This window comes from Rhipicephalus sanguineus, unplaced genomic scaffold (assembly GCF_013339695.2).
Source record: "Rhipicephalus sanguineus isolate Rsan-2018 unplaced genomic scaffold, BIME_Rsan_1.4 Seq8253, whole genome shotgun sequence".
NCBI classification, from domain to species: domain Eukaryota; kingdom Metazoa; phylum Arthropoda; class Arachnida; order Ixodida; family Ixodidae; genus Rhipicephalus; species Rhipicephalus sanguineus.
Window position 1 is genome coordinate 1 of NW_023616074.1, and position 27,346 is coordinate 27,346.

At 46.4% G+C, this 27,346-nt stretch overlaps 1 pseudogene; it reads left to right on the top strand.

The window, feature by feature from the left end:
• Positions 1–1,321: 1,321 nt before the first annotated feature.
• On the top strand, positions 1,322–6,374 carry LOC119378406 (putative nuclease HARBI1; annotated as a pseudogene).
• The last annotated feature ends 20,972 nt before the right edge of the window (positions 6,375–27,346 follow it).

Sequence of the window (27,346 nt, forward strand, 5' to 3'; positions counted from 1 at the left end):
GGCGCAGTAGCGCGACCAGGGCGGACCAGCGCAAAAATGCGTTTGTCTAATGATGATGATAGTACTTGCAGCGCCATCTCGCCTCGCTCTATTGCACTTCAGTACGCCGCCGCTACCCTTATTTCCGTACTACAGCCAAAGGTACAGTTTCCGTTCACTAAAGTGGTAGATGTTCTCTGGTACTGTGTTCAGAACACGGTGTAAGATATATACTCTTTAGGTGAGGACACTCGCGAGACGCGATCGACCAGATAAAGTAACAACGCCGAGAGCCCGTTGGACCGCTGACGGCAGCGGATACCTACCGGCGGGAAGATGCAACTTCAAAACAAAAACGCGTTCCCGTAGCAACTGGCGCTTCGCGGGAAATCTGAATTTCCTAGTCAGCGAACGCGGCTACGGCACGCCAGCAACTCAAGTTAGAAATGCATACCGCGTTTTTCACGAGCGAAAAACAAGACATGCAGCGGACGCCGGCGTTGCCGCCGACTGCGTCGGTTGCTATAGCAACGGTGCAGAAAGCATTTTCTCTCTTTAAGTTGCGTCTTCCCGCCGCTAGATACCCGCTGCGGTCACCGGACCAACAGACGCGCGCCGTTGTTACTTTATCTGGTCGAACGCGCTCTGCATGCAAGCCGAGGAGTGTCCACACCTAAAGAGTATATATCTTACACCGTGGTTCAGAACAATCCATTGTATCACAGACGGTTAACGTTCAGAGGCGTTCAGGTGACGGGAGTCGTCTACGGCGCCAGTGCACAAAGGCACCGAAAAGCTATCTTATCCCGAAAAGCCTCCAGACTTGTTCTGGTTAGACCAATGGCTTCTTCAACATTTCTAGTTACCATTCGTAGAAGCTTTGAAATAAAATTCAACAACAACAGCTCTTTGTTGTAGCTTCACATCCTTTAGGCAAACTTCCCGCATTTTATGAGATAACATACCCAATTTCAGTGTGGGGACTGCCGAAAATTTTAAAGCAAATATTCAGTTTTTTTTTCTGTACGGCGCTTAGCGGCCGTATAATGAACCGCTGTTCCGTGTTCCGTATTCCGTTTTGGCCGCCATTAGCGTCCCGTGATTGGTCGTTTCACCTGTCACTCAAGTGACGTGTCGGAAACCCAAATTTTGGTGACGTCAAAATGACGAGTACGCGCTCATTATGCTAAAACATTCGGAATCGGTTCCGTCGAAGCGCGGAACAGCCAGCCAGTGGCCCCGTTTCGACGGAATGGCTAACATGGCGGTCCGTGCGGTGCCAGCGACCTTCGCCACGGCGTTTGCCTTTTTGGAGGCGGCGTACGATGGGCACGGACGTCGGAGAAGGGAGGTCGAGGATGCGTTTGACATGCCAGACGAACAATTTCGGCGTCACTTTCGCCTGCCTAAAGAAACAGTGTGGTGGTTGTGTGACGAAGTCGCCGACGAACTGAGGGGCTCGCGGCCAACTGCGCTCTCGGTGGAGCGGCAGGTATTGTGTGCCCTGCGTTTCTTCGCCACCGGGTCCTTCCAGTCGTAGGTGGGAAGCGAGGAGACCGTAGCGGCGACGCAGCCCGCGGTGAGCAAGTGTGTCCGACGTGTGGCTCAGGCTATCGTCAACGCCGGGACCCGCAACAAGTGGGTTCACTTCCCGAGGACGCCAGAGGAGAAGGCGGCCGTGAAGGAGGGATTCCTTCGGCTTGGACCTCTACCTGGCGTCATCGGGTGCGTTGACGGTAGCTTCGTCGCCATCGTCGCACCGAGGGGCTAGCAGAAGGCGTCCTTCTGGCGCCGCAAAGGGTATTTCGCCCTCAACGTCATGTTCGTAAGTAGCGGTGTTCCCATTTTCTCGTGCGCATGTCTTTTTTTTTTAGCAGTGAAACGTGGCTCATAGTGCTCTTAGTTTTCCCAGATCTGTGACGCTGACATGCGGATCCTCGCCGTCGACCCGCTGCGACCGGGGTCGGACCACGACAGCCACATCTGGGGCACGTCGTGGGTCCGCGAACGTTTCGAGGAGGGCCGGATTGACACGAGTGGCGAGTACCTTCTCGGTGAGAAGTAAATTAATTCCCTTCGTTTTACGTGTGCTGCCAGTCAGGGCTGGGCAAAGATACTTTGAAATTGTATCGCGATACGATACAAGATACTCAGGCAAGAAGTATTGGAGGTACAGATACAAGATACTGCCGCGAAAATTGTATCCGATACGATACTTGGCAATTGTATGTTAAGATACTTCGATACATTCTCAAATTTGTTATTATAGATCTATATAATGTAGCAGCAAACGCCTATGCACGAAAATGTCTGCTTCAAAATTTCTTAACTGTGACCTATTTTGCTTCACTTGAATGAAATGTCTGTTATTATCTCAAAAGTTCTGCCATTCTTGCTCAAAGTACATTAGTTTCCTTCCAAAATAACTTATTCGGGTTTGGTTTAGCTTCTTCACAGGACAACTCTTTGCACACTTCGCTGACAGCGGTACTTGCTTTGCACAGCTTGCCGACCATCTAGCAGGTTGCCATATCATCACAATAACTTCAATAAGAAGCCTTCTCACGACGGCCCAAATACCGGTGTGGACTTTTACCTTGTCCGTAAAAGACAGCTTGCACAACACCGTATATCCGGTCAAGTGTACAGCAGCAACAACGCTGGTAGCAACATTTTTTTTTTCTTTTTATTTGGGGGGGGGGAGGCATGGTGTATACTAGCGGTTTCAGCCATTTCGCTAGCGGCCCGGCCCGCACGCATGACGGTCTTCGTCTCATTTGTTTTTATTTTCTAAATAAGTATGTTCGTGAGCTGCACAGACATGACTGGTCTCAAGCATTCCTTTCGTGAGGCACATGTGGTCACCATGTGCTAAAACACAACCGTGGAACAAATACTCTATATTTCAAAATCCGCGTGCAGATATCAGTCATTCTGTACATCGCTATCGATATTTCTCGAATCCTGACTCCAAATCCCCTTCATAAATGACCTTTATATGAGATATGGGAAATGCTTCCTTTCAAACGTCATTTTGTTCAAACTCTCTCCAACCATCCTCACTCTGTCCCGGCCCTTGCAACCAAATTTTGTGACTGCGGCCCACTGGCTATAAGCTCAGTTTGAGACCCCTGGTGTATACGTAGATGACGTAAAACTGCAATGAATTGTCACAGTCTACTTATCTGCTGGCGTAAAGGATTCTTTGTTGAGATACTCACTAACGTGCAATCTTTTTAGCAATTATTCTTCAACGAGAGAACATGTGCAACGCAGAAACGTCTCAGACGTATTTAATTGTTCCATAAAGCGTCGCAGGACACCGCCGCTATTCGCACTATTGCCACTTATAGCTCCCATTACGTGGCGATTAGTAATGCGAAAAATATTTAAGAAAGCCTGAAACAGGAAAAAAATGTAAGTAAAATAGAGAGGTGGTTGTGTATCAAACATTCACATTGAATGAGTACAGAAACACAATACAGACGGCGCCCTTTATAGCTGTGAGCATGAAGTATGGTCAACTTACCTGTTGAGACAATAGAAAATTCAATGCCCATGAAAAATTGCCTGAAACGGCTCGTTGGGACGCTCATGAGCAAAACTGAGCATTCAGAAAAACAAAGTTTCTCGAATCCCCTTCCTATCATCTTTAAGATGGCTCCTAATGATTTCCATTATTACAACGCAAACTCCATTTCGCTATTTTCCTAAGCGGTAAGCAGAATGTCTTGTACTGTTTACTCAAGGCACGCCCACATAATTATATATTTGTTTTCAAAATCGCCTTGGCAACGTGTAAATGTGTAAACAGTAGTAGAAATAAAGTAGACAGAAGAATAAAGCAGAGATCTTATTTTGGGAGCGCGTTGCAAAAGACATACTTCAGTGACCAGACCGGAAAAACAGTGCAGAGACTTTGGTAATGTAAGGGATGTAAAATGACAGCTAAGAAAGCACTTTGGCTAAAATAAAATTATGATTTCATAAATTCTTTGAATAAATGTATCAGGAAGTGAAAAATACGGTACGCCAAGGTATTTTCTGTTAGGTAAACGCTTGCTCTTTTAGATCTAGCATCAGTACCAGTGGTGCTAACGTTGTTAGATTCTTAGTTCCATATAAGTTAATTCATGGCATGCAAGTCAAACTTACATCCACGAGATCTTTCAAATCGCTGATATGTAAAATCCACGCGACGCAAAGGAACCCCATTCTTGCACGCATCACATTTCGTTACGGAGCAAGACGCAAGAGAACCTTCAATAACGACACTGCAGCAACATCAGAATTTGCGCGATCGACGCGGCACAGGACAGTGGCTAAGAGCAAGTGTCGCGGCATTGGCGCAACTAAAAAGTAAAGAAATCGAGCAAACAAAAGGTACGTGGGCTGGGCGTAGACGTCCGCGCGCTTGTCTTCCTCATCTTCTGCCCTCACTGGGGTACTCTGACGGAAAAATAAAATTGTGTCACTGCCCTAAGACTTATTCAGATGGCTTAGTGGCATCAGTACTAGCTTGAGAAGCGGAGCTTGGCCAGCGATTATTGTTTCGCACGGTTGTGTTGCGATAGAAGTATCTTGTATCTTAGATACACGATACATTATCGAATGTATCGGAAATACAGATACAGATACTCGTCTTTCGAGAAGTATCGCGAGACAGATACAAGATACCCATAGAGTATTTAAGATAGTATCTAAAATACATGTATCTTCGATACTGCCCAGCCCTGCTGCCAGTGATAGGTTTTGTATATCAAAATATTTCCTTGCGGTATTGATACAATTTCATAGCACTGACAAGCGGCATGATGCCTCATGCTACCGATGCACAATCTCCCAGCTGTGGGTTAACTGCGGCAGTATCGTCAAGTGATGCACTTTGTCAAGACAACCTCATCGTAGTAGTCATGTTTTGCATCAGACGGGGTCCATGTCAGGCTAGTCAGGTACTACAGATTCTATGACTGATATCTTAGGGTCAATTAACCTTGAGAGATCCCTGTCATTATAGCAGTATTTACAATTCATATTTCTGCAGGTGACGGCGGCTACCCCCTGGAGCCTTGGCTTATGGTTCCGGTGCAAGGTCGTCCTCACAGGGCTAGTGCAGAAGGCAAGTACAACTCTGCACATGCCTCAATGCGTTCCATAGTGGAGCGTTGTAGTGGGCTACCGAAGAGCCGCTTTCGCTGCCTTCAGCGGTACCGTACCCTCCACTACTCACCGGAACGTTCTTCCATCATTGTTGCTGCATGTGCAGTGTTGCACAACCTTTGTATTGAAGAAGGTGACATAGGTGTTGACGATTTCAGCGATGACAGTCGCGACCAGAGCAGCGAGCACGGCAGCTCTATCGATGATGACCCCCAACCTCGGATTAGACGGGGGAGGTCATCACACTTTATGTACTTGCGTGGGCAAGCTGTCCGCAACGGCCTTATCGGCTTGTTTGGCAGGACAAGGCGGGAACACCTGCAGCATTTAAGAAGGGTGCGCAGGCGACTGCGCCGCCTGCAGCGACGACTGCGACGTTAAAATATTTGTGCTGCATTGCAGGAGCTTGACCATCTGCGGTTCTTTAACGTGCACCTAAAATTAAGTAAACCGATGCTTCTGCATTTTCCCCTCAGTGTGATCTCGCAACCGGTTCTGTCAGCAGTAATGGGACACATGTCCACAACTTTAGTAGTGTGACATCTTATCTGATCAGCTTCGATCATGCCCGTGTGATCCGGGTCAACAGCCAAGCACCGTAACCATTGTTGTACACCAGTATCATTTTTTGTCGCTGCTGTCATCCTGCAATCCCCAACAATTGTCACCGCCATCTGCACCATGCCTGGGAGTACGCCCTATCTTCTCGCTTCCTGTCTGGGCAACGCACACCTACTACGCCTGCTTACCTTCTGTCGCACATCCACCACACTGTTTCTTTTCAAAGGCCAAGTGGCACCGAAAAAGATCGTCTGGCATGTGAAGTGCATCATGCTTTCTCATAAGTGCTCAAGCGCTGTACTGCTCCTGTGCATGGCCAAGTGACGCCAAAAGACACCATGCGGCATGTCGAGTGCGCTCATTAGTGAAGTAATGTCAAATATTCTGGAAGTACTTCACGTGTGACCTTTGTTAAAGAAGTATGAATTTATTCTTAATGCCAAGTGGTTTATTTTAATGCATTCGGGCTTCACCCCAAAAGATTTGTTTACAACACTCCAGCCGGACTGCGCTGCGATGTTTCAGAAGCTGCAAGATTGTTTTAGATCATTCTGTTAAGATGTGTTTGTCAGTTTCTCGGCGGACAACGCTCTGTTGGCCGCTATGAGTGTACAGCATGTGTCACTGTAGTTTGACTTTTGTATCGAGCGCAGAAGTCCGCTCAAATAAAAAGTTTCGCCTTAAACCTGCAGTCTGCCACCTTCTTGAACGTCACGACCCCGTGACAATATTCAGACTAATACAAACATGGCTTATGCTGTCTGTTGATAAATGCACATAGTCCAAGTTCAGTGTCGTTTATTAACAACATCGTGCTGAAGCAAGCACAGTAACATTGAACGTGGAGTAGTCAATAAATAAGGAAGTGCAGATATATTAGCAGCTCAACTGCGGCAACTGTAACGCCCAAATCGCCAAATGGTTTCGAAGCCCTGTTGTGGCACTGTGCAGTAGCGACCTTAACCTTGCACAATGTGCAAACACCTCGGAGAGAAGTTGAAATTTTGCATACATCAACGTCGTTCTCCAATATGTCCAATACTACCGCACAACTTGAAATAGTGACAGATTACAATGATATATTTGCAATAATTTACGCCTTTCATGCATATTGCAAAGAAGACACCACCAATAACAAGGTGATGTTAATGAGTACTGATAAGAAAAGTATTATTTGTAACAGCAAGACAAAACGAAATCGTACTTTTACATTAATGATAAAAACAACTGTGATCGAGTTTTCTGCCAGTACACTCAAAATCATGTTCCCTTAAATAATAATCATGTTCCCTTAAATAATAGGTTGTCGCTAAACAATGCTGCCACTACAGCTGTCCATGTCTCCTCACTACATGGGCAAGCTATGGATATCACAAACTGGTATCAACAGTAACGATGACTAGGACATACTGTTATCGTTACTTGGAATATCCACATTTGTATGAATAAACATTCCATATGGCAAGAAACATGCACCTGCAAAAGGCCACACGTATGGTTGAGTAATATGTGTAAGAAAATGTCAACAATAAACGATGACTAGAACGTATTACTATCACTGGTTGAAATACCAACAATTGTACCACAAGCAACAGGCACCAGTACCCATACAAGGCTATTTCCATAGCTGACTAAGACTTCAAAAGTCAACAATAATTACAAGACTACGAAGCGTTAATATAAATGGTATGGATACCCACTCTGGTAGAAATGGTCGTTAAATATCACAAGCAACAGGGACTAGCTGTCTGTCGAAAAACGCTTTGTAGCACACCCGCCTGGAGGTACGCTGTACACTAAAATTGTTAAAAATAAACAAATTTTAAACTAAACACTGAAAGTGCAAAAGTTGAAGTAAAACGCTTGCACTAGTTCCCCTTGGGCATTGCACAACAAAATATCACAGAAAACAGGAGAAATTAAAAACATTGATCGTGCATCAAACGCACTTGTGAAATGTTGCTAAAATTGAAAAACTTATTTTGCATGCACCGCAACATAAAGGACATATCGCAGTGGCATGGATAGAGCAAATTGGTGCATACATAGTGAAAAAAAGTAACATTACATGTGTCACTAGAAAATGACCTTGTTGTGACAATAGCTCATGCACAAGTGGTGCCAACACACATTTTTCTCCCTTTGTATAGTTGCATAGGTTCAGCAAAGAGAGTGTAAAAGCTCCTGCTAGTTCTAAACAAGTAGATCATCACTTAGTGCAACATGTCAAAGCACTTGTATCGTATCCATTCCTGCTCCTAGTGACGTAATGGTACTACCAGTTTTCGCTGCTTCAGTCATAAATGGCGTGCATGTCATTTCTAAAAGTTGACCGGCACATGTCAAAGCAACCTGTGAAGACGTGTGCACTAACTAGTACTTCAGTGTCACTTTGAACAGGGATAGGCACTAAAAAAAGGACACACTTAACCTGACACACTGAAATAAAAGCACACTAAACCTGGTGCAATAAAAAAAGTACACAACATAGTGCAATAAAAAAGAAAAAAGCCACACAACCTGGTGCAATAAAAAAGAAAAAAAAGCACACAACCTGGTGCAATAACACAAAAAAGCACACAACCTGGTGCAATAACAAAAAGAAGAAAGCACAAAACCTGGTGCAACAAGAGATAAAAAAGACAAGGTGGCGGTTCCACTACCACCATCTTGCCAATAGTTCGAAAAACGACAACAGACGACGCCACTCATCCACGTTTGCAGAAAGCGAGAAAATTGCGCGCGCAAGTATGGCCAGCGTCGCCTCGCGCGTGTTTTATATGTTATATGTCGCGCTAGGTGACGGAAATCGGCCGACAAAAAGCAAGGAGCACAAACGCGGACGGCGTCTTTCACCTACAATCGGGGCCAACTGTTGGCGTCGTTTCAACGACATGACGATAAGTGCCCCAGTTTGTAAGGACAAACGCTCGCTTCCTATTGCAGCCCTTGAGAAAGGACAGCGCAGCGTCTAAATACAATCGCTTGAGAACAAAAGAAAAAAAAACACGCACACACACACGCACACTGGTGCGTACAACAGCGTGCACTCACACACGCACACATACACGCTCTCACCCACACGCACGCGCTACGGTCTCACTAACGCACTCACTCACATAATATAATGTGCCTCAGTGAAATAGTATTGAACAAAACATCAATCAAACGCTTCGCAGCGTTTCAGTGGAATTTCACGGCCGCTACTAAAACAATCATTTTGGTTCATTTTAGCGACCGTGCCAGTGACTTTTATAGCATCGCGCGAGCGCATGTCTGTTGTGTGTGTGGGGGGGGGGGGGGGGCGTGCTTTTGCTTATTACAATTGGAGGAGGAAAAAATGGACCGACAGATTTCAGCAAATTATAATTCGAGAGTTATCTGCGAAATTTCATCCTCTCAAACTGCAATAAACGGTTACCAAAATAAAGTACATCTTGATGATCAGTTGAACACATGACTACCACTAATTACCGGAGTTAGAACCTCCTAGAACACATGCTTCTGCCAGCGAGACGTCTGACAATGAATGCGTTTGCGTGAGGAAGAAGACAATGATCTTTCCATGTGAGGCATGATTTTTTTTCTCTTGGGAACAGTAATAAACCAAGATGGTTTGTGCGTTGGAGGGCAAGACACCCCGTTATTTTCGTTTCTTTGTTCTCATTTGTAACCTTTCGCGACGCTGTGCAGGCGCGTTCGTGGTCGTCTCGCACGAGCGTTTACAACGATGAAAGCCAGGCGCAAGACGCGCGTAGTCACACATACTGCTGACTGAACTTCTTGTATAGCTTCCACAGCGTTGCATATATTGTATGAAACTGAGTATAGGTACATCGGCCAGCGTAGGCGTGCACACGAGGGGGCTGGGCGCCCCCCCCCCCTTGGGAGGGAGAGAATACAACGTTTATTGGTAGAAATAAGTCGCTATTGGGGGTGGGCCTCCTAGTCCGGAAGACCATTGGCTCTTGGCGCCGCCCGGGCACGACGGTCGACCAGGGCTTGTTGCTGCACTGGGTCAGAGCTGGACAGGGTCGCCTTGGGGGGCTTACATGACTGGTCATGTAGGCTTTTACAGAATCCAGTTTTTATTTATGCTTGTTCTATAAAAGCATGAATACACTTATTTGTTGTGGAAAGCTGTGGTTTTCCTTTATTTTTGACTTACAGGCACCATCGACAAGTTTTCCATTTAGGTTGCCGCAAAAGTTTTTCAACAAAATGTTCGTCAGTAGCATATCTATCGGCACTATTTTGTTCATGTGGCCACTCTCACGTGCGTCTAAGTCAGGTTATTCTTCGTTGACCAGACATTGCACTGTCCGCCTTGTACTTTGCTACGAACTATAGTCGGTGACAAGCTAAGAATAAAAAGTAAACTGTACCGCTGTCCATTTGTATTATGCGCGTCCAACTACGGCCGATCTTTACATTGACGTAACGGTTAAGACGAACCAATTAAAAACGCAACATGGCGCCGTTCGCGACGAGAGGCGAGGTACCGCTGCACCGAGACCGAGATCCGTCATTTCGAATTTCCTGCGGTGTTTGTTTCTTCCAGAAGACGCTATTTCCTACTGTTATTAGCACGTATACCCAGTATCGTCCTCGCCGGTCGTCATCGGATGCAGTAGAAGCTCGTGAGTGTGCCGCGTTTGAAGTGCACCGAAGTGGCAGCAGCTCGGAGTGTTTTACAACGCTTTAGCGCGTTCCGCCGTTTCGACAGCGTCAAGTTGCAACACGGCGTGTGTTCCCTCCATCGCTCGGATACATCAAGCATATCGCCTGAGGGTCACCACATCGGCGATTGTCATCGCGTTTATTCGTGTGCAGTGAGGTGAAAGTGAAGTCGGAATGTGCGCGTCTGTGTACGATTTACCGCCCGCAAAAGCCATGGCATTAGCGTTGCCACATGTGCGCGTGTGTGTTGCTTAAAGCTCGCGACATGGGAATCTTGGTGATCTATTGTGATATGCGCCGTGCTGGGCGTCTATATATAAGCGACGTGTGTGCGGACGAAGCGTGAGAGAAAGAAAGCGACCAACATAGCCCGTTAGCGCAACACAATGCGAAAGTAAACAAACCAGGTGTGGAGAATATGCAGTGGTGTGTGAATTATAAGAAGACAATTGTGGTCATCTGATGCGTTTGTGATTATGTGACGTGTGCCTATTGGCGCAGTTGTGTCGTATCAACTGAATTTAGGTCCACCAGCTCAGAATGATTTGCTAGGTTGAAGTGCCCGTCGCGTAAGTATCGCGCTCGATGCACGAACGCCTTGCAATGAAAAACGCCGTGCGAGGTAATCGTTGTCTACAAACCGTGAAATGATGCACTCGCTGTGACACGTCGATTGCATGGATCATGATCGTAACTCAAGTGACGCCGCTAAAACTATTATTGAGTGAGAAAAAAAGCTTTTGTTTTTAATGGCGTTGCATCATACTTCACATCATATTTGGAATCTTTGTTTTTGTCTAACGTGCGTTTTTTAGCATTTCGCGTGTATGTGTGCACGTATTACGCAGTGATAATTTGTTTCTATTAAACTCGTGAAACTTATAGTGCATAGACCCTTTTTTTTAAGCGCTTATCCCTTCTTGTGAAGCCTCATCCCCTCACTGTGCTTCACGAACAAATGAGGAGGGGGGAGCCGGAGAGATGGGGCTTGACAATGTACGAAAGGAATGTACTTACTGATTGTGTCCACCGAGATTATCTATGTAGACATCTATATGTTTTCCTTTTTTTTTCTTCGAGGATGCACATGCTTTTCCTATGTCCGTGTGTATATTTGTCATCTTTTGGCTCCTGATTTTTTCATTTCTACATTTTTTCTTGTTTATTTTTTTTTGTCGCTCTACCTGCGCGGAGGACGATGCTATAAAAGCGCATCGAAGCCTCGTAAATTTTTCCTTGATAAAGATCGGTTTCCGATCGAAACGTTGACAAATAAACTCTTCTGAGAAGCGTGTATCCTTTTCCTATTTGTCTTACGGCAACCGATGACAGCCTCTTCACAATCTACGTATAGATATATATACCTTCGCACAGATACACACATATATAGAAGGTAGGGGCCCCTCTTCTAGCAAAAGTGGTCTCCCCTGCTGTAATTCCCACTGGGTTGGCGCAGTTATGTAATAAATAAATTATAAATTATCTAAAAACTTGAACGTTCAAGGGCTTAAGGGGTAATGGCAGTGCCAGTGCAAGTTGTCAAAGCGAGAAACAATCCCACGTAAAGCCTTTAGTCAACGCCACATTAGCCGGGTACATATCCTTGGCGTGAATGTAACGGCAACACATGCAGTGACCCCGACAGTTAAACGCGATGTGTGCAACACGCTTTATTTCGATGAAACAAGACGTCAAATGAAGCCTTGGCGTCTTCCTGAAACACGATTACAAGCACGGCGACTAGAGACGCAAATGCGGTATTTACGGCAACACAAGAGTCGAAATTCACAAAGGCGATCTCATACCACTTCGCCATACTTCGCTTTGAGTCACAGTTGCCATAGTTACAGCAGACAGTGAAGAAAACTGGCGGCGAGAGTTTCGCAAAAAAATTACAAACGACCTTATTAAACGTGATTAATGTTCCTGTTTTGTTCTGTGAAACCGTAAAATAAAGTTTCCTTTATTTTGAGCTTTATGTTAAATCTGGCATTTTTTGTTTTAATATCATATTAGGTACTGCTCAGAAACATCGCCTATGAGATGTACATTACATTTTCGTATAGACTCCGAGATGAACGCGGCGGGGGTGCGATTTAAACAACACATATATTGTTATGCTGACGCTGAACTCCGTGCCTTCTCAATTTATTTTATCTAGCTTTGCTTTCTTTATTTCAATATCAGTGCAGTATTGCAAAATAAGGTTTATATGAGTGAAACTTATTGCCATTGTTTAGGAACTACTTCGTTTGTAGCGCGGAGGAATGCAAAATATGAGCAATGCGGCCTCGTGGGCGGAGCTTATATTTATTCTTAGGTTGTCACCGACTATAGTTGTTATCCGATCATTAGTAGTAGTTCTGGCTACGCAGCAAGCCGCTTTACGACAAAGTAGCAGGGCGCAACAGCGTTATCCCACTAGGTAGAGTAGTCCTCCTCAGTCGAACTGTTTCCTGACACCGTAGCCCTCATTAGTGGCAAAGACAGTGATCGTCTTATCCGAAGTGAGTGCGTCTTTTCACAAAGCACAATATAACTTTTCCAGGGTCCCGTGCATTAAATATTCTGCCACGTTGACTAGAACGTTCTGCATCTTCAACAAAGTCTCGCTTCTGTCGCATCGTTGCAACTAGGACGTAATTACCTGATTGGGTACAACTTACCACTACTGGTCAGTGGAAGTTGTCGGCACAGTGCTCGACAGGCATACTTTGAAAATTCCGGCAATGACAAGCTTTCATACGTTCACCATCGTGTCCCCTTTGAAGCGGCGCTACATACGTATCATTCACACGGCATGTCAGCGTCCTTCCTTTCACAATTTCGAACCTCACAGGCACGAAAACACTCAAAGGAACGCGCAAAACACAAGCAGCTGAACCACAAAGAGATGCACATTACTAAAGACGTGCCGGGGAACACTGGTTCTAAGAACGCGTGACGAACGCGCAATCTTCCTGCACACCGAAACCATTTGCCGCTTGATGAGACCGCCCCACCTGGGGGGCGATCGGAGATCTCTGTTCTGCGCCGTTCGTTCGCGTTCGTTCTGATGATCGCACGCGATTGGCTGAAGCCGGACAACTCACGCCACTCTAAGGGGCGTGGCCATTTCTTTCTTTTTCTTGATGTTTTCTTTTTTGGTGACGTCATGCCGCGTCATAACGAGCATATCGTCTGCTAAAAGTGAACGGAGAGCGAGCCCGTTCGCTCGCGTTCTCTCGAGCGAACAACGGCGTCGCACGGCATGTATTTCGAGTGATGGGGCGGTTGCGGCTGCCGCAACAGCTGATTTTGAGAAAATGGCGCTTGCAACGATGCTTCCTTGCTACGTTGGCGTTTCTCGAAGCAGATGCAGAATGGTAGGAGGTGCGAAATGCGTTTGAAGAGATGAGCGAGTGTGAATTCCGGCGTCGCTTTCGTTTCTCGAAACGTATGGTACGTTGGTTGTGCGACGAACTCGACCCCGTCATCGGGTGCCAACGAGCCGGTGGGATTTCAACAGAGCGGAAGGTGTTGTCTGCGCTGAGATTTTTTGCCAGCGGAAGCTTCCAGCGAGCTGTCGGCAGCGAGGAATTCATCGGCCTGTCGCAGTCGTCCGTCAGCGAAACCATCCACGAGGTGGCACACGCCATTACTGTCGTTGGCGGGAAGAAACGGTGGGTGGCCTTTCCCGAGACCACGGACGCGAAGGAGCGAACAAAGGCGGCGTTCGCTCGGCTCGGGCGGATTCCTGGTGTTCTCGGGTGCGTCGATGGCACCCTCATCGCCATCCAAAACCCCATGGCCTGAGCTTCGAGGACGCGACGCATTACATGTCGCGGAAGGGATTCTACGCATTCAACATCATGATCGTGAGTATTATTCATGCATTATATGCGTAGCTAATTGTTTCATTTATATTGCTTAAACTTTCCGCTTTGCTGAGGCTGTTGCAATTGAGTATAGTGGGAGTGGTATTTTCGATCTATCTAGAACGGGAATTGGTTCGTTTCAGGGCACTTCGCTTAGGAAAGGCGATGAAACCATGCGACGCGGGGTACACTTTGGTTCAGCGGCCTGCACAGTGCATAATATTACCGTTGCTCGTTCGCCATGTGTACCCGAAGCTTGATTCTCGATTTGTATTTGTTGAGATTAGCGCTCCCAGAATGTGCCGTAGTATGTCCTTATTGTTCATTGTCGTGATGGACGTTACATGGATCAATACACGTACATTAAATACGCATTGTTTCATAACACGTTTTTCAGTCGCAAGTTTTCATGTTGTAGGTATTTTGTGATATATTGCCTTAAACATACAGCAGTAATTTGGTTAAAAAAAAGGCTTTGGTGGCTGGAAGATGGGTTGTTCCAAGCAGTAAACATGCAGACTACCCTTTGACACTGCATTGTCCGTGTGTTAAAACTTATGGTACAAGTCCTACCCTGTCGATGATTTATTCATAGCTATGTTTCAACAGTCAGTAACAGTGCAGACAGATGTAGTTACATTAACATAATACCCAACATTGTACCCAAGGTATTTTATGGGTACAATTTTGACTGAATTGAATTCTGCAGACATGTGATGCCGGCCTCTGGATTCTGGATGTCAGTCCATGTTTCCCGGGATCATGTCATGACTCGTGGGTATGGTGGGGGAGCCCTCTCCGTCAGCACCTGGAAGCAAAACTGCGGCTTGCTTGGTAAGTACTGTCAATGCTTGACACATTCAAGACGTTATCACTACAGCTGTCATGCCGCCCTCGTGCAGGAGACTCCAGCTATCCATTAGAACCGTGCCTCCTGACACCATTGCCCGGACGACCAGCTCCTGGCACCCCTGAGAACCACTACAACAAGGCCCACACCGCCATGCGCACTGTTGTGGAGGGGTGCATCGGGGTCCTAAAGAGCAGGTCCCAAAGCTTACTGCGTTATCAGACCCTGCTCTACAATCCCGATCGAGCAGCCACCCTCATTGCTGCTTGTGCAGCTCTGCACGATATTGCGTTGGCGGCACATGAGCCTGTTCTCGAAGGGCACGATGACGACACCGACGATGTTGAGCTGCTGCGAGCAGCAGCTGACCTACCACCACCACCACCACCACAGCGGGAGGCAGCAGCAGCGCAACCGTGTAATGAACCTGTTTCGAGGACCACAGGGCCTGCATGCCGAGCACCTGCGCAGAGTACGCCGCCGCCTGCAACGACCTCGGCAGCATTGTGTGGTGCGTGTTTGTCTTTGTTCATTGTGTTTGTCAGTGGCATGAACAAAAGGCTGTTTTTTTTACTACACTTCAAATGTTTGCTACACATATCAATGAAACAGGGTTCTCCTATCAATGAATAACCCCCTTGCATAGGTCGGCAAAAAATGTAGAGCTCACCCTGACTCACTCATGAAATATATTTTGCCCTTGGGGCTCACTCGAACTCAGACTTACCAAAATTTTCCTCCAGCGGATTCACTTGGACTCGGGCTCACTAAAACTCACCAATGTATTACACACCTGGACTCGCAGCTCGATCTGAATCTGAGCGAGTCGACTCATGAGCGAGTTTGCTGACTTATGCCCCCTTGTCACACGCCATGCTGATGAAATACTTCGACCAGGTTGTAAAATATGGCGCTTCACACTAAGCACAAGTGAGAGCTCAACTGTGAATGGCACATTGTGCCATTCACAGCCAAAGTGGTAACCTGAAAAAGCTGCTTGAATCAGGACAGCAACATGCGGTAGCTTTAGTGCAACAAGAATCGTGCTTGTAAATGAAGTGAACAATATGGTGTCAGAATTGAAATTTTATTACAAGTATCACGAGCAGTGCACATAAAAAGCAAAATAAATACATATCCCTTAAATTTAATGCCAAGGAAAAGAATATAAAAGTACCTTCCTTTTATAATATACAAATGGAGTTATTACAAAGTTCCTGCTGCTCCTCTGCAGCAACACACGCGTCTCGCAGCACGAAAGTCATTGTATTACATGAAAACAAGGCACAGTCGAACCGGTATTAATCGAACTCGCTAAAAAAATGCAAGTTGTTGGTTTCTGATATGTCTTCCTCTATTATTGATTTCTGTTTGTACCCAATCCTGTAGTCTAAACACTTCTAAGCAACACAACACGTATTCGTAAACTATTTTTTTGGTCTTGGAATATTTCAAAATTGTTGTGCAACCTAGACCATTCACAAACGCTTTTCTTTTTTTCTAGGATGTGTAAAAATCGATAGAAAACGTACAGTGTGCCACAATATTCTACACGTATACACTATAAACATAAAGATACACTACAGTGCACTATGTGCATATACTACAAAATAAATCTACATATATGTACAACTAGTCTTTACAAATCACTGTGCAGGTGGCTTCCGCTGCAATGAGGGCCCGGGCGAGGGTACCAACGCCTTGCAGTTCGTGGACCACGTCACCGAGAAGCTGAACCTGGCGCAGCTTTCCAATGATGCCTGGCCCTGCCGCCTGGTGTTTGCGGCTAGTAACTCCAGCGCCTTGGCCTGCCGGTTGCCCACATCTCGCAGCTGCGGCATGAGCTGGAAACCAAGAAATGTGTTGGCATTATCATCTATAAATTTCCTGCTACCGACTCTTCGCTGGAAGCTTCTGTTCGTGAAGAGTTTCAGTGTGTGCAACAATTTCCTCTCTGTTGAAAATCCACTGACCCAACGGCATCCATGAATGGTGCTTGGTTCACCGCACAACCACGCACTTCGTTTGGACAGACCAAAGCGGTGCCGGAATTCATTTTCGCTCATCTCATCAAACGCATCTCACACCTCTAACCACCTCTGCATGAGAAGCAACCAAACAGCCCTTTTCAGGGCTACACAATCGTTTGCCCGGCTTTACGCAATGACTGACACAATCTCCTTCCGAAACCCTAGCTGCTGCAGTATGCAAAACATACAGCAAGCAGGTGTAACACAGGTGCAAACATGTGCATTTGTGTATGATGGCTATGTGTAGAAGTTATATAACGAGCTTGCTTTTTGAACAGTATATTTAGCAATAGCACATTTTCAGTTTCACTTTTGAAGCAATTGACAAAATAGGGAAACATTTCAAGATGTTGAACATTTTTGCAATGCAACTTTTTTGCTAAATTTAACCATAACTGCAAGGCAGGACACCTGTTTATTTCATCTGACAGTTATGCATACAACTAGCTCCTGCAACCGTTTGCCAAATTTTTTTTGTGCAGCTTTTTGTCTTTATGCCCACAGATGTCATCTCTTCACAAACATATGCCTGCACGCATGAGCATCACCCGTGAGCATGTAACACCATCTACAGTTAATCAAAAACATCAGTGAAACTTACGTGTTGGGGCACGGGGAAGATCCTGGGCCACATCCTCTTCAGCCACACCAGCAGCAGCTGGAGCAGGGCTCACCTGTTATAGTAAGAAGTTTCTTGATTGACACACTGAGTGCAATAAGAAGTATGGAGTGGAAGTGCACAATAGCAATGTTTTTTTCGAATGTTTCAACAGCGGCATGCTATGACACACAGACTTCGGAGAGAGGGGTGGAGGGAGGCAAGCCTACTGGCTACGCACCTCACTCGACTCGACGGTCTGAGAAATGGGTGCTCTAATGAGCTTCGAAATATAGTTCGCGCCTGTTCTTTTGTCATCACCGCAAATGTGGCTGTTTTGCTTTCTGTTCTGAGCGGCACAACGTGTTAGCACCTCAGCCAACGCGGCGGCCGGGTGATTCACTCGATATTGTTTGAAAAAGTAAAACTGACAGCGCGTAATGGCTCGAAGCAAATGAGCACACTAATTCGCAGCATACAAGTAACAATGATATTCTAAGCCAGTGCTTACCGATTCAGATACCCGAGCTCTGGGCCTCGCTTACTGTCGACCCGCGCGGTCCCTGTCAAGCACGACGCGGCCGCGGTAACCCGTAATCTGGCCGCCTCCGGTGCCGCTGTAAAGCACAAGCGGGACGTGTAAGATGACCGACCACAATACAATTGTGCTCGCACTCACCTCTGCTGCTCTCGGAGTTTGGCAAGGCTATGGTGTTACGCGCAGGGACTTCGTTCAAAAGCGCTACCAGCTCCTGCCACATGTCGTCCCGGTCCTTCCTCGTGAACGACGGCTCCAGCGGGCACGACAGCGTCGCGATCTGTGGATGCTCTTTCACAAAAGCCAGCAGAAGCTCCTTTTGACGATCAGACACCCGAGAACCAACGCAGACGTCTCGATGGGACGACATTTTGAAACTGCGTCAGCCGCTACTTTCTTTTTTTTTTTCGCGTTCGCGACACCATCTAGCGACGACGTCAAAAAAAAACTAACATTATTAGATATCATCACTCAAAGCTGTTGCTGTTTGAAAGATTGTTTTGTTTGAGCTTGAGAAGCAAAAACAATAATTTTCTGTAAAGTAAATTATATTATTAAAAGGTGAGAAACGCTTCACGGTCCCCGTGCCGACGTCACAGGATGCACGTCTACTTCCGGAAAGCTCTCCGCTTCACGATTGGCTGTTCTCTTTCTCTCGGCGGTTCTAGGCGGGAGAGCTGCGCCTCCTCTCACTTTTGTGACGTAGGCACCGCAGAACGAACGCGAACGAACAAAGATCTCCGATCGCCCCCCTTCTTCGCGCTCCCTCACGAGCGGCGCCGGCGCGCACCACACACGCACTTTCTTCTTCGTCTCTCTCCAAATTCAGCTTTCACTCAAAAATGTCCCCCACTCGTCACAGCGTGGACATTCGCGGCGTTGTTGCAATCAGTGATGTGTTTTGAGTGCATTTAAGACAAGGGTAGCACTGGAAGACGAGTGTGGTGTTGCTTTAGGGTTACCTTGAGACTGATAAGGGAAAACGTGTGGCTGCTTTGAAGACATCGGTGACTTTCAGCCCTTTTCTTCCAAAGAAAAGCTCTTGAGGAAGGGGACTATTGTCACATACAGGCGGCGACAAGGAAAACACGATTAAAAGAAGTGAAGACATCAAGCGTAGTGTGACGCTGTAACGAAGAGGATAGAAAAGGAGGACAACAAAATGGAAGATTGTAAATACTTACGAATACTCAAACTTCAGATCTAGTAGAAATGAAGGAGGCTCTCCAGACGTATAGACATTTTTTGGTTACTGCGATGAAATTAAGTTCCACTGAATTCTCGCATTTAAGTGCGCTCGAAAGAAAACGAATCGTGCAGAAACAAGTGTCTTTATTGGACAAAGGGGTACAGCTGTTGTGTAGCCACATCATTGACTTTGCTGAAATATGACATAAAAAAGCGGCTTCGACATTGTATGCAGAGGAATGGAAAGCAAGTGTAAAGAATAGCTCGCATGGTGGATATAGAACACCACCTATTTCCTTTACAATACAAGCTGCGGTGCCATTTCACACCGGAGTCTTATTTTCCGGAAGAAGCCTTTCTTCAGAGTTATGCGAAAGGACGAAAATCGCGTAAACACGTTCATACACTTCAAAACACTTTGCATACTCAAAGCGATTTCAAACAAGGAAAACAGCATTTAACCAAGACGAAATTGAGAAAATGAGGGTTTAAGGTTGTTTTGCTTCCTCAAATAGTCTTTCGGTTTGCGTAAGCCTTAATGTTTTACCTGAAACACCCTTTAGGAGTTAAGGATGTTACGGGTTATCGAAACACCTGCGGCCCATACGACACAGTGTGCTGGAAATTGGGACTCGCTCATTGAAAAAGCTTTAAATATGAGTCGAGTCTAGATGAACAGATCTGTCTTTTCTAGGGGTATCTGCAAGCGCCTCATACATTTCCGCGTATTCCACAGATGTTAATTATTCAGTTATGCGGTTCTGGAATATCCCCACTGGCACGGCGGCTCAAGATGCTATGGTCATACATAGATTGTCGGTGTAAGTCTGTGAAGCGTGAGCGCTCCGCAAATGTGGTATTTCTTGGGGCGTGCGAATGTTCGTAAAGTTCGAATAACGAATGGAATAGTGCATATTAGAAATACCGAATATTTTGCCAATAACAAGCACCGACGAAACAAGCTGAAAAGAACGAAATGTTGGAACAGAAAAAGGTAACGTTGTTTGTTTTAATAATCGAATTACCAAGATGCGTGCTGTCCAAGGTTTCACGCGATTATCGATGCAGTATTGATCACAGGATGAAGACGTTTTTACTTAAAACTCCAGCGCCGCCGAAGCGGCAGAGTCATCAGTTCACTATATTCATGATTACATTCATGATGGTGACTCATGAATGCTGTTTGACATTTATGTATCAGTTTTACTTAAAGCCTGTAGACAAAACACCACCCTGAAAAGTGTAGTTACTGCTGTATTTCAACCAGCAGTTACAAAATATTTCCAAGGCTCTAGTTGCTGCTGTATAAGAGCTTTCAAAAGTCTGTTTACTGCCACTACTCACTGGCTTCCCGGATACCAAAGGCAGGCCTTTGTGAGACGCACGTCATGGCTTCGTTTTTGCATCCACTGCGATTAGGGCTGTGCGAATAGTGAAATTTCATGTCGAATCGAATTCGAATCGAATAGTGCCGAATAGTGGCCAAAAATATCGAATATCGAATCGAATATCGGATAGTATACTAAGACGAGTCGTGTACCGGCCGCCCTACGGCAAGACAAAGGAAAAAATCAGGGATGTTACGGCGGGCTGACAGCGCTTGTTCGGGAGATTTTATTTTCTTTTTTCATCTTTTATGGGCGCGAAAGCATGTTGATAGAATAACCGCTGTTCCAGTCAGCAGCGGCACTCCTTACCTCCTAACGGCTAACAGAGGGGGTACGGCACCTAGTTTTTGTTTTCCCAAGGTCGCGAAATACGGCTCATCTGACAACGGTAATGATGTGCTTCATCGCCATGGCTGCTTCATCGCCGGGCCAAAAATTCGTCGGGTGCCCGTTCACAACAACCTTTTAACTGCGCCGGAACCATGGAAGTGTACGAATGAGCGGTGCGCCGCGGCAGAGGCGACTGCACAGTGTTAACAAATTTTCATATGTGCAGCCAATCACCGAGGGTTTCTCGGGCCAATGTCGCGACGTTTTACGGCACTTGCGGCATACACTACCGAACTACTCTAGAAGTCCATGCCTTCGTTTCGGCAAGCGAAGTTGTGAAGGGATTGAAAGTTTTCTCATGTGCCTTTTTACGTGCGGAAATGAGATAATTTCTTTAATATAAACATGCGCTTGCTTTTGAACCAGGATATCGATGAAAATCTAACGAAAGGCCTACTGAAACGACGTTAGCGTTAGTTTTAGCCACCCCATCCTAACAATGTTGCACCATTGGTCTTTGTCGCGTTTTAAATATTCGTCCTGTCAAATTATTCGAAACTTCGAATACTAGCTATTCGAAATTCGAATCAAATTATTCAATTAGGTATTATTTGATTTGAATTCGAAACTCGGATATTAGCACACCCCTAATTGCGGAGCTAATTTTTTTTTGGACGTGACCAACGGCCAGTGTGGGGGAGGCGTTGTAGAGCAACTTTCTCCCCGCCCCCCATGAGCACTCTGCACACGCCCATGCAGCTAAACATCGTAGCGTGGCACGTGGCAGGAAATTGACAATTAGGTTCCAGGGTTAGCTAGAAATTGCTAGCTCTTGGCAGTTGATGTTATACTCAATTTCAACGGCGTCATGAGCTCACAGACGAGGCCATTGGCTGTTTTGAACGTCGTGAGCTGCATAGTAAATAGGGGCATAGCAACAACCTGTTTGGATTCGGCCCTCAGTAAGCCGTGTCACCATGTCGGGAAGTTCAATTTCTCGCGGCAGCTAGAGCGGCTAGAAGAGGCAGAATTTCCTCAGGCGACAATTACTTCCGTTTGTGAAGGAACAATAAAGACTTAATTTAAAGGAGGCAATCCCCATCAGGCACTAACACAAAAAGATAAAAAGAAGTTTGCAGTTATCGCGTAGGCACACTGGATCATGCATGCTTTAAAGAAGATAGCCACCGAATTTAAATTAAAAGTCATACTTTCTGCGAGGATCAACAAACTCGAGCTGGGGACAGCGACCTCGTATCAGATCAAGCACACGCGGAAGTTTGTCGCAAGCTCTGTAGGGGTGGTTTACGTGATAAGGCTTTCATGCGGCAATGTGTGTAACAGGTGTAGTGGTAACGGGTAAAGTGGCGCCACCGGAATTCGAGCCTGAGATCCATCGCTCCGAAGCGCAGCACGTTAGACAACTAGGCCACGCACCATCCGTTCTTTGGAACACTAACGGCGAGCTATTTAGATACACCATTTACCGCTGGCGGTATGCAGAGCTCGGAGGTGCTTCAGCCTGTGCAGTATCATCAGCGAGATTGCCCGAAGGGCACGCTTTAAGCAACGCTCCTAGATTTTGCACCAGTGTGAAAACTGCCCTTGAGACTGTCACGGATCTCCGGACGACAGTTAGCCAGAATAACGGACGAGGCGAGAGCGTTATGCGCACCGATTTTAGTTGTACACATAAAAGTAAAACGCGCATCAACCGTAAAACAACTGCAAACACGAAAAAGCATGTGGGGAAGGGTGTTTTAGCTCCACTAACGTGAAACCTGTGGAGGGGCGAAGCATGCTGTGTGCGCTGGTGTTTCCGACAGCAAAGTCACCGCTAATGGGCAATGAGAGACAGAAGAATAGACGTAGTCGGCTATTATTAATGTGCACGTTGCGAATCCTTATTGTTCAACTACGCACAAGAGAAATCTGCCAGCGGCACTACATTGCAGGTCAAGATCCAGTTCTTTTATATACGCGGTGGCCGGTAGACGGTTGTGCAGCGCGAACAGTTGGTTTTTTAGGAGCGACAGCTCCGTAGGCCCGCACTCCTCCGCGCCGTCGAAACTCCCTTCTCTTGAGCATCGCTTTAGGTTGCAGTGGCCGGTGATTTAAGATGAAATGTTTAGGCCTTGAGCGGTTTGGTTCTAGCGCACCAGAAATGTCAGGTTAAAAGAAATGAGCTCTGCGCACAACTGGTTATAATGGTCGTCTTCACTTTCACCACCTTTATCGTGGATTGTGAAATGGCAACCTTCATTCTAGCGCACTACGGGCGCTTTGTCGAAGCTAGCAGCAGACGGTCTCCCCACCCGGCGCCTGCGCAAGAAGACAATGAAACGATGCGCGCGGCGTTCCGTCGCCGCCGTAGAAGGTCCCTGCCGCATTACCGCTCGCACCCCTCTGCCACCTGTCTCAATCTCGCTGCGCTGCGTGCGCAGGGAGATTGAGACAGGTGGCAGAGGGGTAGAATCGTTTGCGCGATCCGGTGTACCAACGGGATAACTGCAAACTTCCTTTTCTCTTTTTGTGTTAGTGCCTGATGGGGCTTGCCTCCTTTAAATTGTCGTCTTTAAAATTCCTTCACAAACGGAAGTAATTGTCGCCTTAGGAAATTCTGCCTCTTCTAGCCGGTCTAGCTGCAGCGAGAAACTGAACTTCGCGACATGTTGAGGTTTGCTGAGGGCCGAATTCAAACAGGTTGCTGCTATGCCCCTTTCTACTACGCAGCTCACGACGTTCAAAACAGCCAATAGCCATGTCCGTGAGCTCATGACGCAGTTGAAATTGAACATGGCATCATTTGCCAAACGAAGAGCGAGCAATTTGTAGCTGATCTTGGAACTTAATTGTCCCTTTCCTGCCGCGTGCCGCGGTATGATGTTTGGCTCCATAGGAGAGTGCAGACTGCTCATTAGAGGGCAGGCGGCATGTTTCACTACAACGACCCCCCCACCCACCGTCCTTTGGTCGAATCCGAAAAAAAAGTTAGCTGCGCAATGGAATATCTGAGAACCGTCACAATGGATAAACCATAAGGATATTAGAGAACAGTGTCTACCAAACAATCAGACTGCATAAAAAGAATAGCCAACAAAAACTATGGTATGAAGGAGCACAACTTATTTCGTTTAGTCCAAGCCTTTGTCGTCAGCCGCATTGTGTATGTCACCCCATATCTTGAACTACACGAAGCCGAGCAGAACAAAATAGAGTGCATCATTGGAAAAGCATATAAACAGGCAATAGGTCTACCGATAAATATGTCTAACGACAAGTTCTCGGCGCTAGGACTACATAACACGCTCGCAGAGCTGATAGAGGCCCACACGGTGGCACAGTATGACCGGCTAACTCAGAGGCTCACGGACAGACATATTTTGGATACACATGGGGTCACGTATGACGTACATGGGGTCAAAAAAGACATTCCGCGGGAAGTGATGGGAATATCATAGTACCCCCATTACCTAGAAATATGCATCCTGAGCATCACCAAGATAGAAGGATAGAAAGGGCGAAAACACTGCATAAAAGATTCAGCAACGCTCGGGATGTGATCTATGTAGATGCAGCGGAATACAAGCATGGCCGAAACATGGCCATAGTAACAACGAATATTTAAGGGGACTCCCTGCCTTTCTCTCGTTTTATTATCTCTCTCTCTCTCTCTAAGGGGACTCCAATGTCAGTGGCACTATACGTACAGGAAAGGCAGAAGTGTCGGAGGAGGTGGCTATAGCAATAGCACTAGCCTCCAGAAAAGCCCACGTCATAATCACCGACTCCAAAACCGCTGTTAAAAATTATGCGAAGGGAAGGATCTCGTCGGAAGCGCTAAGAATTCTAGCTAACTTTCGCGCCGAGCGGCTTGTTCATATTATATGGGCGCCGGCTCACTCCTCCCTCCCCGGGAACGAAATCGCGCACGACCTGGCTCGAGAATTCGCATGCCGAACAGGCGCAGCGCGAAGCCCGGGGACGGAGAGAGACCGCATGGTTAGTTACGAGGAGATCACAAAACACTACAGGCTAGAAAGGGCTCGCTTTCCCCCGGCAAGCACCTCGCTAAGCAAGCAGCAGGCGACGGCATGGCGCCTCTTACAGACGAACACGTTCCAGAATCCGGTCGCGTATCACTACTACTACCCGGAGTTATACTCCGATTTGAGTAGGTTTTGTAATCGAAGGGCGGACCTGAATCATATATTGTGGGCTTGCCTCACAATGGCAGAGCAAGATAGAACATTCATTAACGGAGAACAGTGGGAGACCGCTCTGCTAAGCCTCAGACCCAGAAGTGCAACTCCAAGTCCTTCGGCAAGCCGAGGATGCCGCCAGAGCTCAAGGACTCATGGCTGCCACCTAGGGAAGGGAGCCCATCCTTCCTAATCTTGCCGTCTTAATTAAAAGTTATTTCCTCCTCCTGCGCAATGGATGCAAAAATGAAGCGCTGGCGTGCGTCTCACTAACGCCGGCATCGGTCCCCGGTTTCCCAGGGACCAATGGCAGTAAACAGACTTTCGAATGCCACATGAGGCGTCTTTGGTCTCGTTATCGTCAAAAAGCACCGGTAGCCATAACCCTGCGCATTAGAAGACGGCGTGAAAGGTCCGTCTGAGCAAAGGTATGAGGCAGAAATGGCGGCCTCCTTTAGGTGATTAGGAGGACGGTGCCCCCCCTTCCCTGTCCCCACCCCCTTTCCTCCCTCGTGTGCACACCTATGTTTGGCTCACATGTTTTCAAGAGCCTCCCGGTTACTCTTAAACGATAACAAAAATACCACAACGAAAGCTCTTATGCGGGAGCAACTAGAGCGCTAGGCGGCGCTGGAGTCAAATAAAAACGCCTTCATCCTGTAATCAATATAGCGTCGATAATCCCGTGAAACCTTGGACTGCACGCATCCTGGTAATTCGATTATTACAACAAGCGATGTTACCTTTTTCTGTTCCAACATTTCGTTCCTTTCAGCTTTTGTCATCGGTGCTTGTTATTCGCAAAATATTCGGTATTTCTAATATGCACTATTCCATTCGTTATTCGGAATTTTCGAAGTATGCCCCTAGAAATACCACATATGCGGAGCGCTCGCGCTACACAGACATACACCGACGTATATTATGTACAGCCGTAATATCTTGAGCCGCCCTTCAGTGCCGGTGGGGATATTCCTCTTCGGCATAATTAAATAATTAACATCTGCGGAACACGCGTAAACTTATGGTGCGCTTGTAGATAGCCCTAGTAGGAACAGATCAGTTCATCTGAACTCGCCTCATAGTCCAAGCCTTTTTAATGAGAGAGTCCCAATTATCAGCACACTCTGTCGTTTGGGCCACAGGTGTTAGCTCCTAAAGGGTGTTTCTGGTAAAGCATTAACGCCTACACAAACCAAAAGATTATTAGGGGAAGCAGAACAACCTTAAGCCTCATTTTCGCAAATTCTTCTTAGTCAAATGGTGTTTTCTTTGCTTGAAATCGCTTTAAGTGTGCAAGTTGTTTTGAAGTGTATCAACGTGTTTACGTGATTTTCGTCCTTTCGCATATAACTCTAAAACAGGTTTCTTCCGGAAAATTGCAGGCACATAAGGCTACCGTGGCAAATCGCACCGCAGCTTGAACTGTAATAAAAATAGGTGATGTTCTATATTGTGTGAATAAATATGCGAGCTGTTATTGTTTAGACATGTTTTCCATTCCTCTGCATGCAATGCGGGAGCTATTTTTTTCGCGTCATATTTCAGCAAAGTCAGTGACGTGGCTACACAGTATCTGTACCCCATTTCCCAATAAAGACAATTGTTTCTGCACGATTCGTTGTATTTCGAGCGCACCTTAAGTAATGCGAGCAGTGCAACTTAATTTCACCGGAGTAACCAAAAAATGTCTATGCGTCCCGATAGCCTCCTTCATTTCTATTAGATCAGAAGTTTGACTATTCTGAAGTATTTTTACTAGGTAAAGGCCACAGCACACACACGCAACAAAAAAAAAAAAAAGATCATGTAACATTTTCCGCACAGTTAACCACTTTCCACAGTTAAGGGAGTTTTACCGTATCTATAGTTATTATCTTTAGACCCTATAAAAAAAGTGATAGGACGCTTGAGTCTCGCCTTCATGAGTACATCGTACTTGGGCCTCGTTCGCACCACTTTCTCATTGGCTAGCCAGGCTTCGC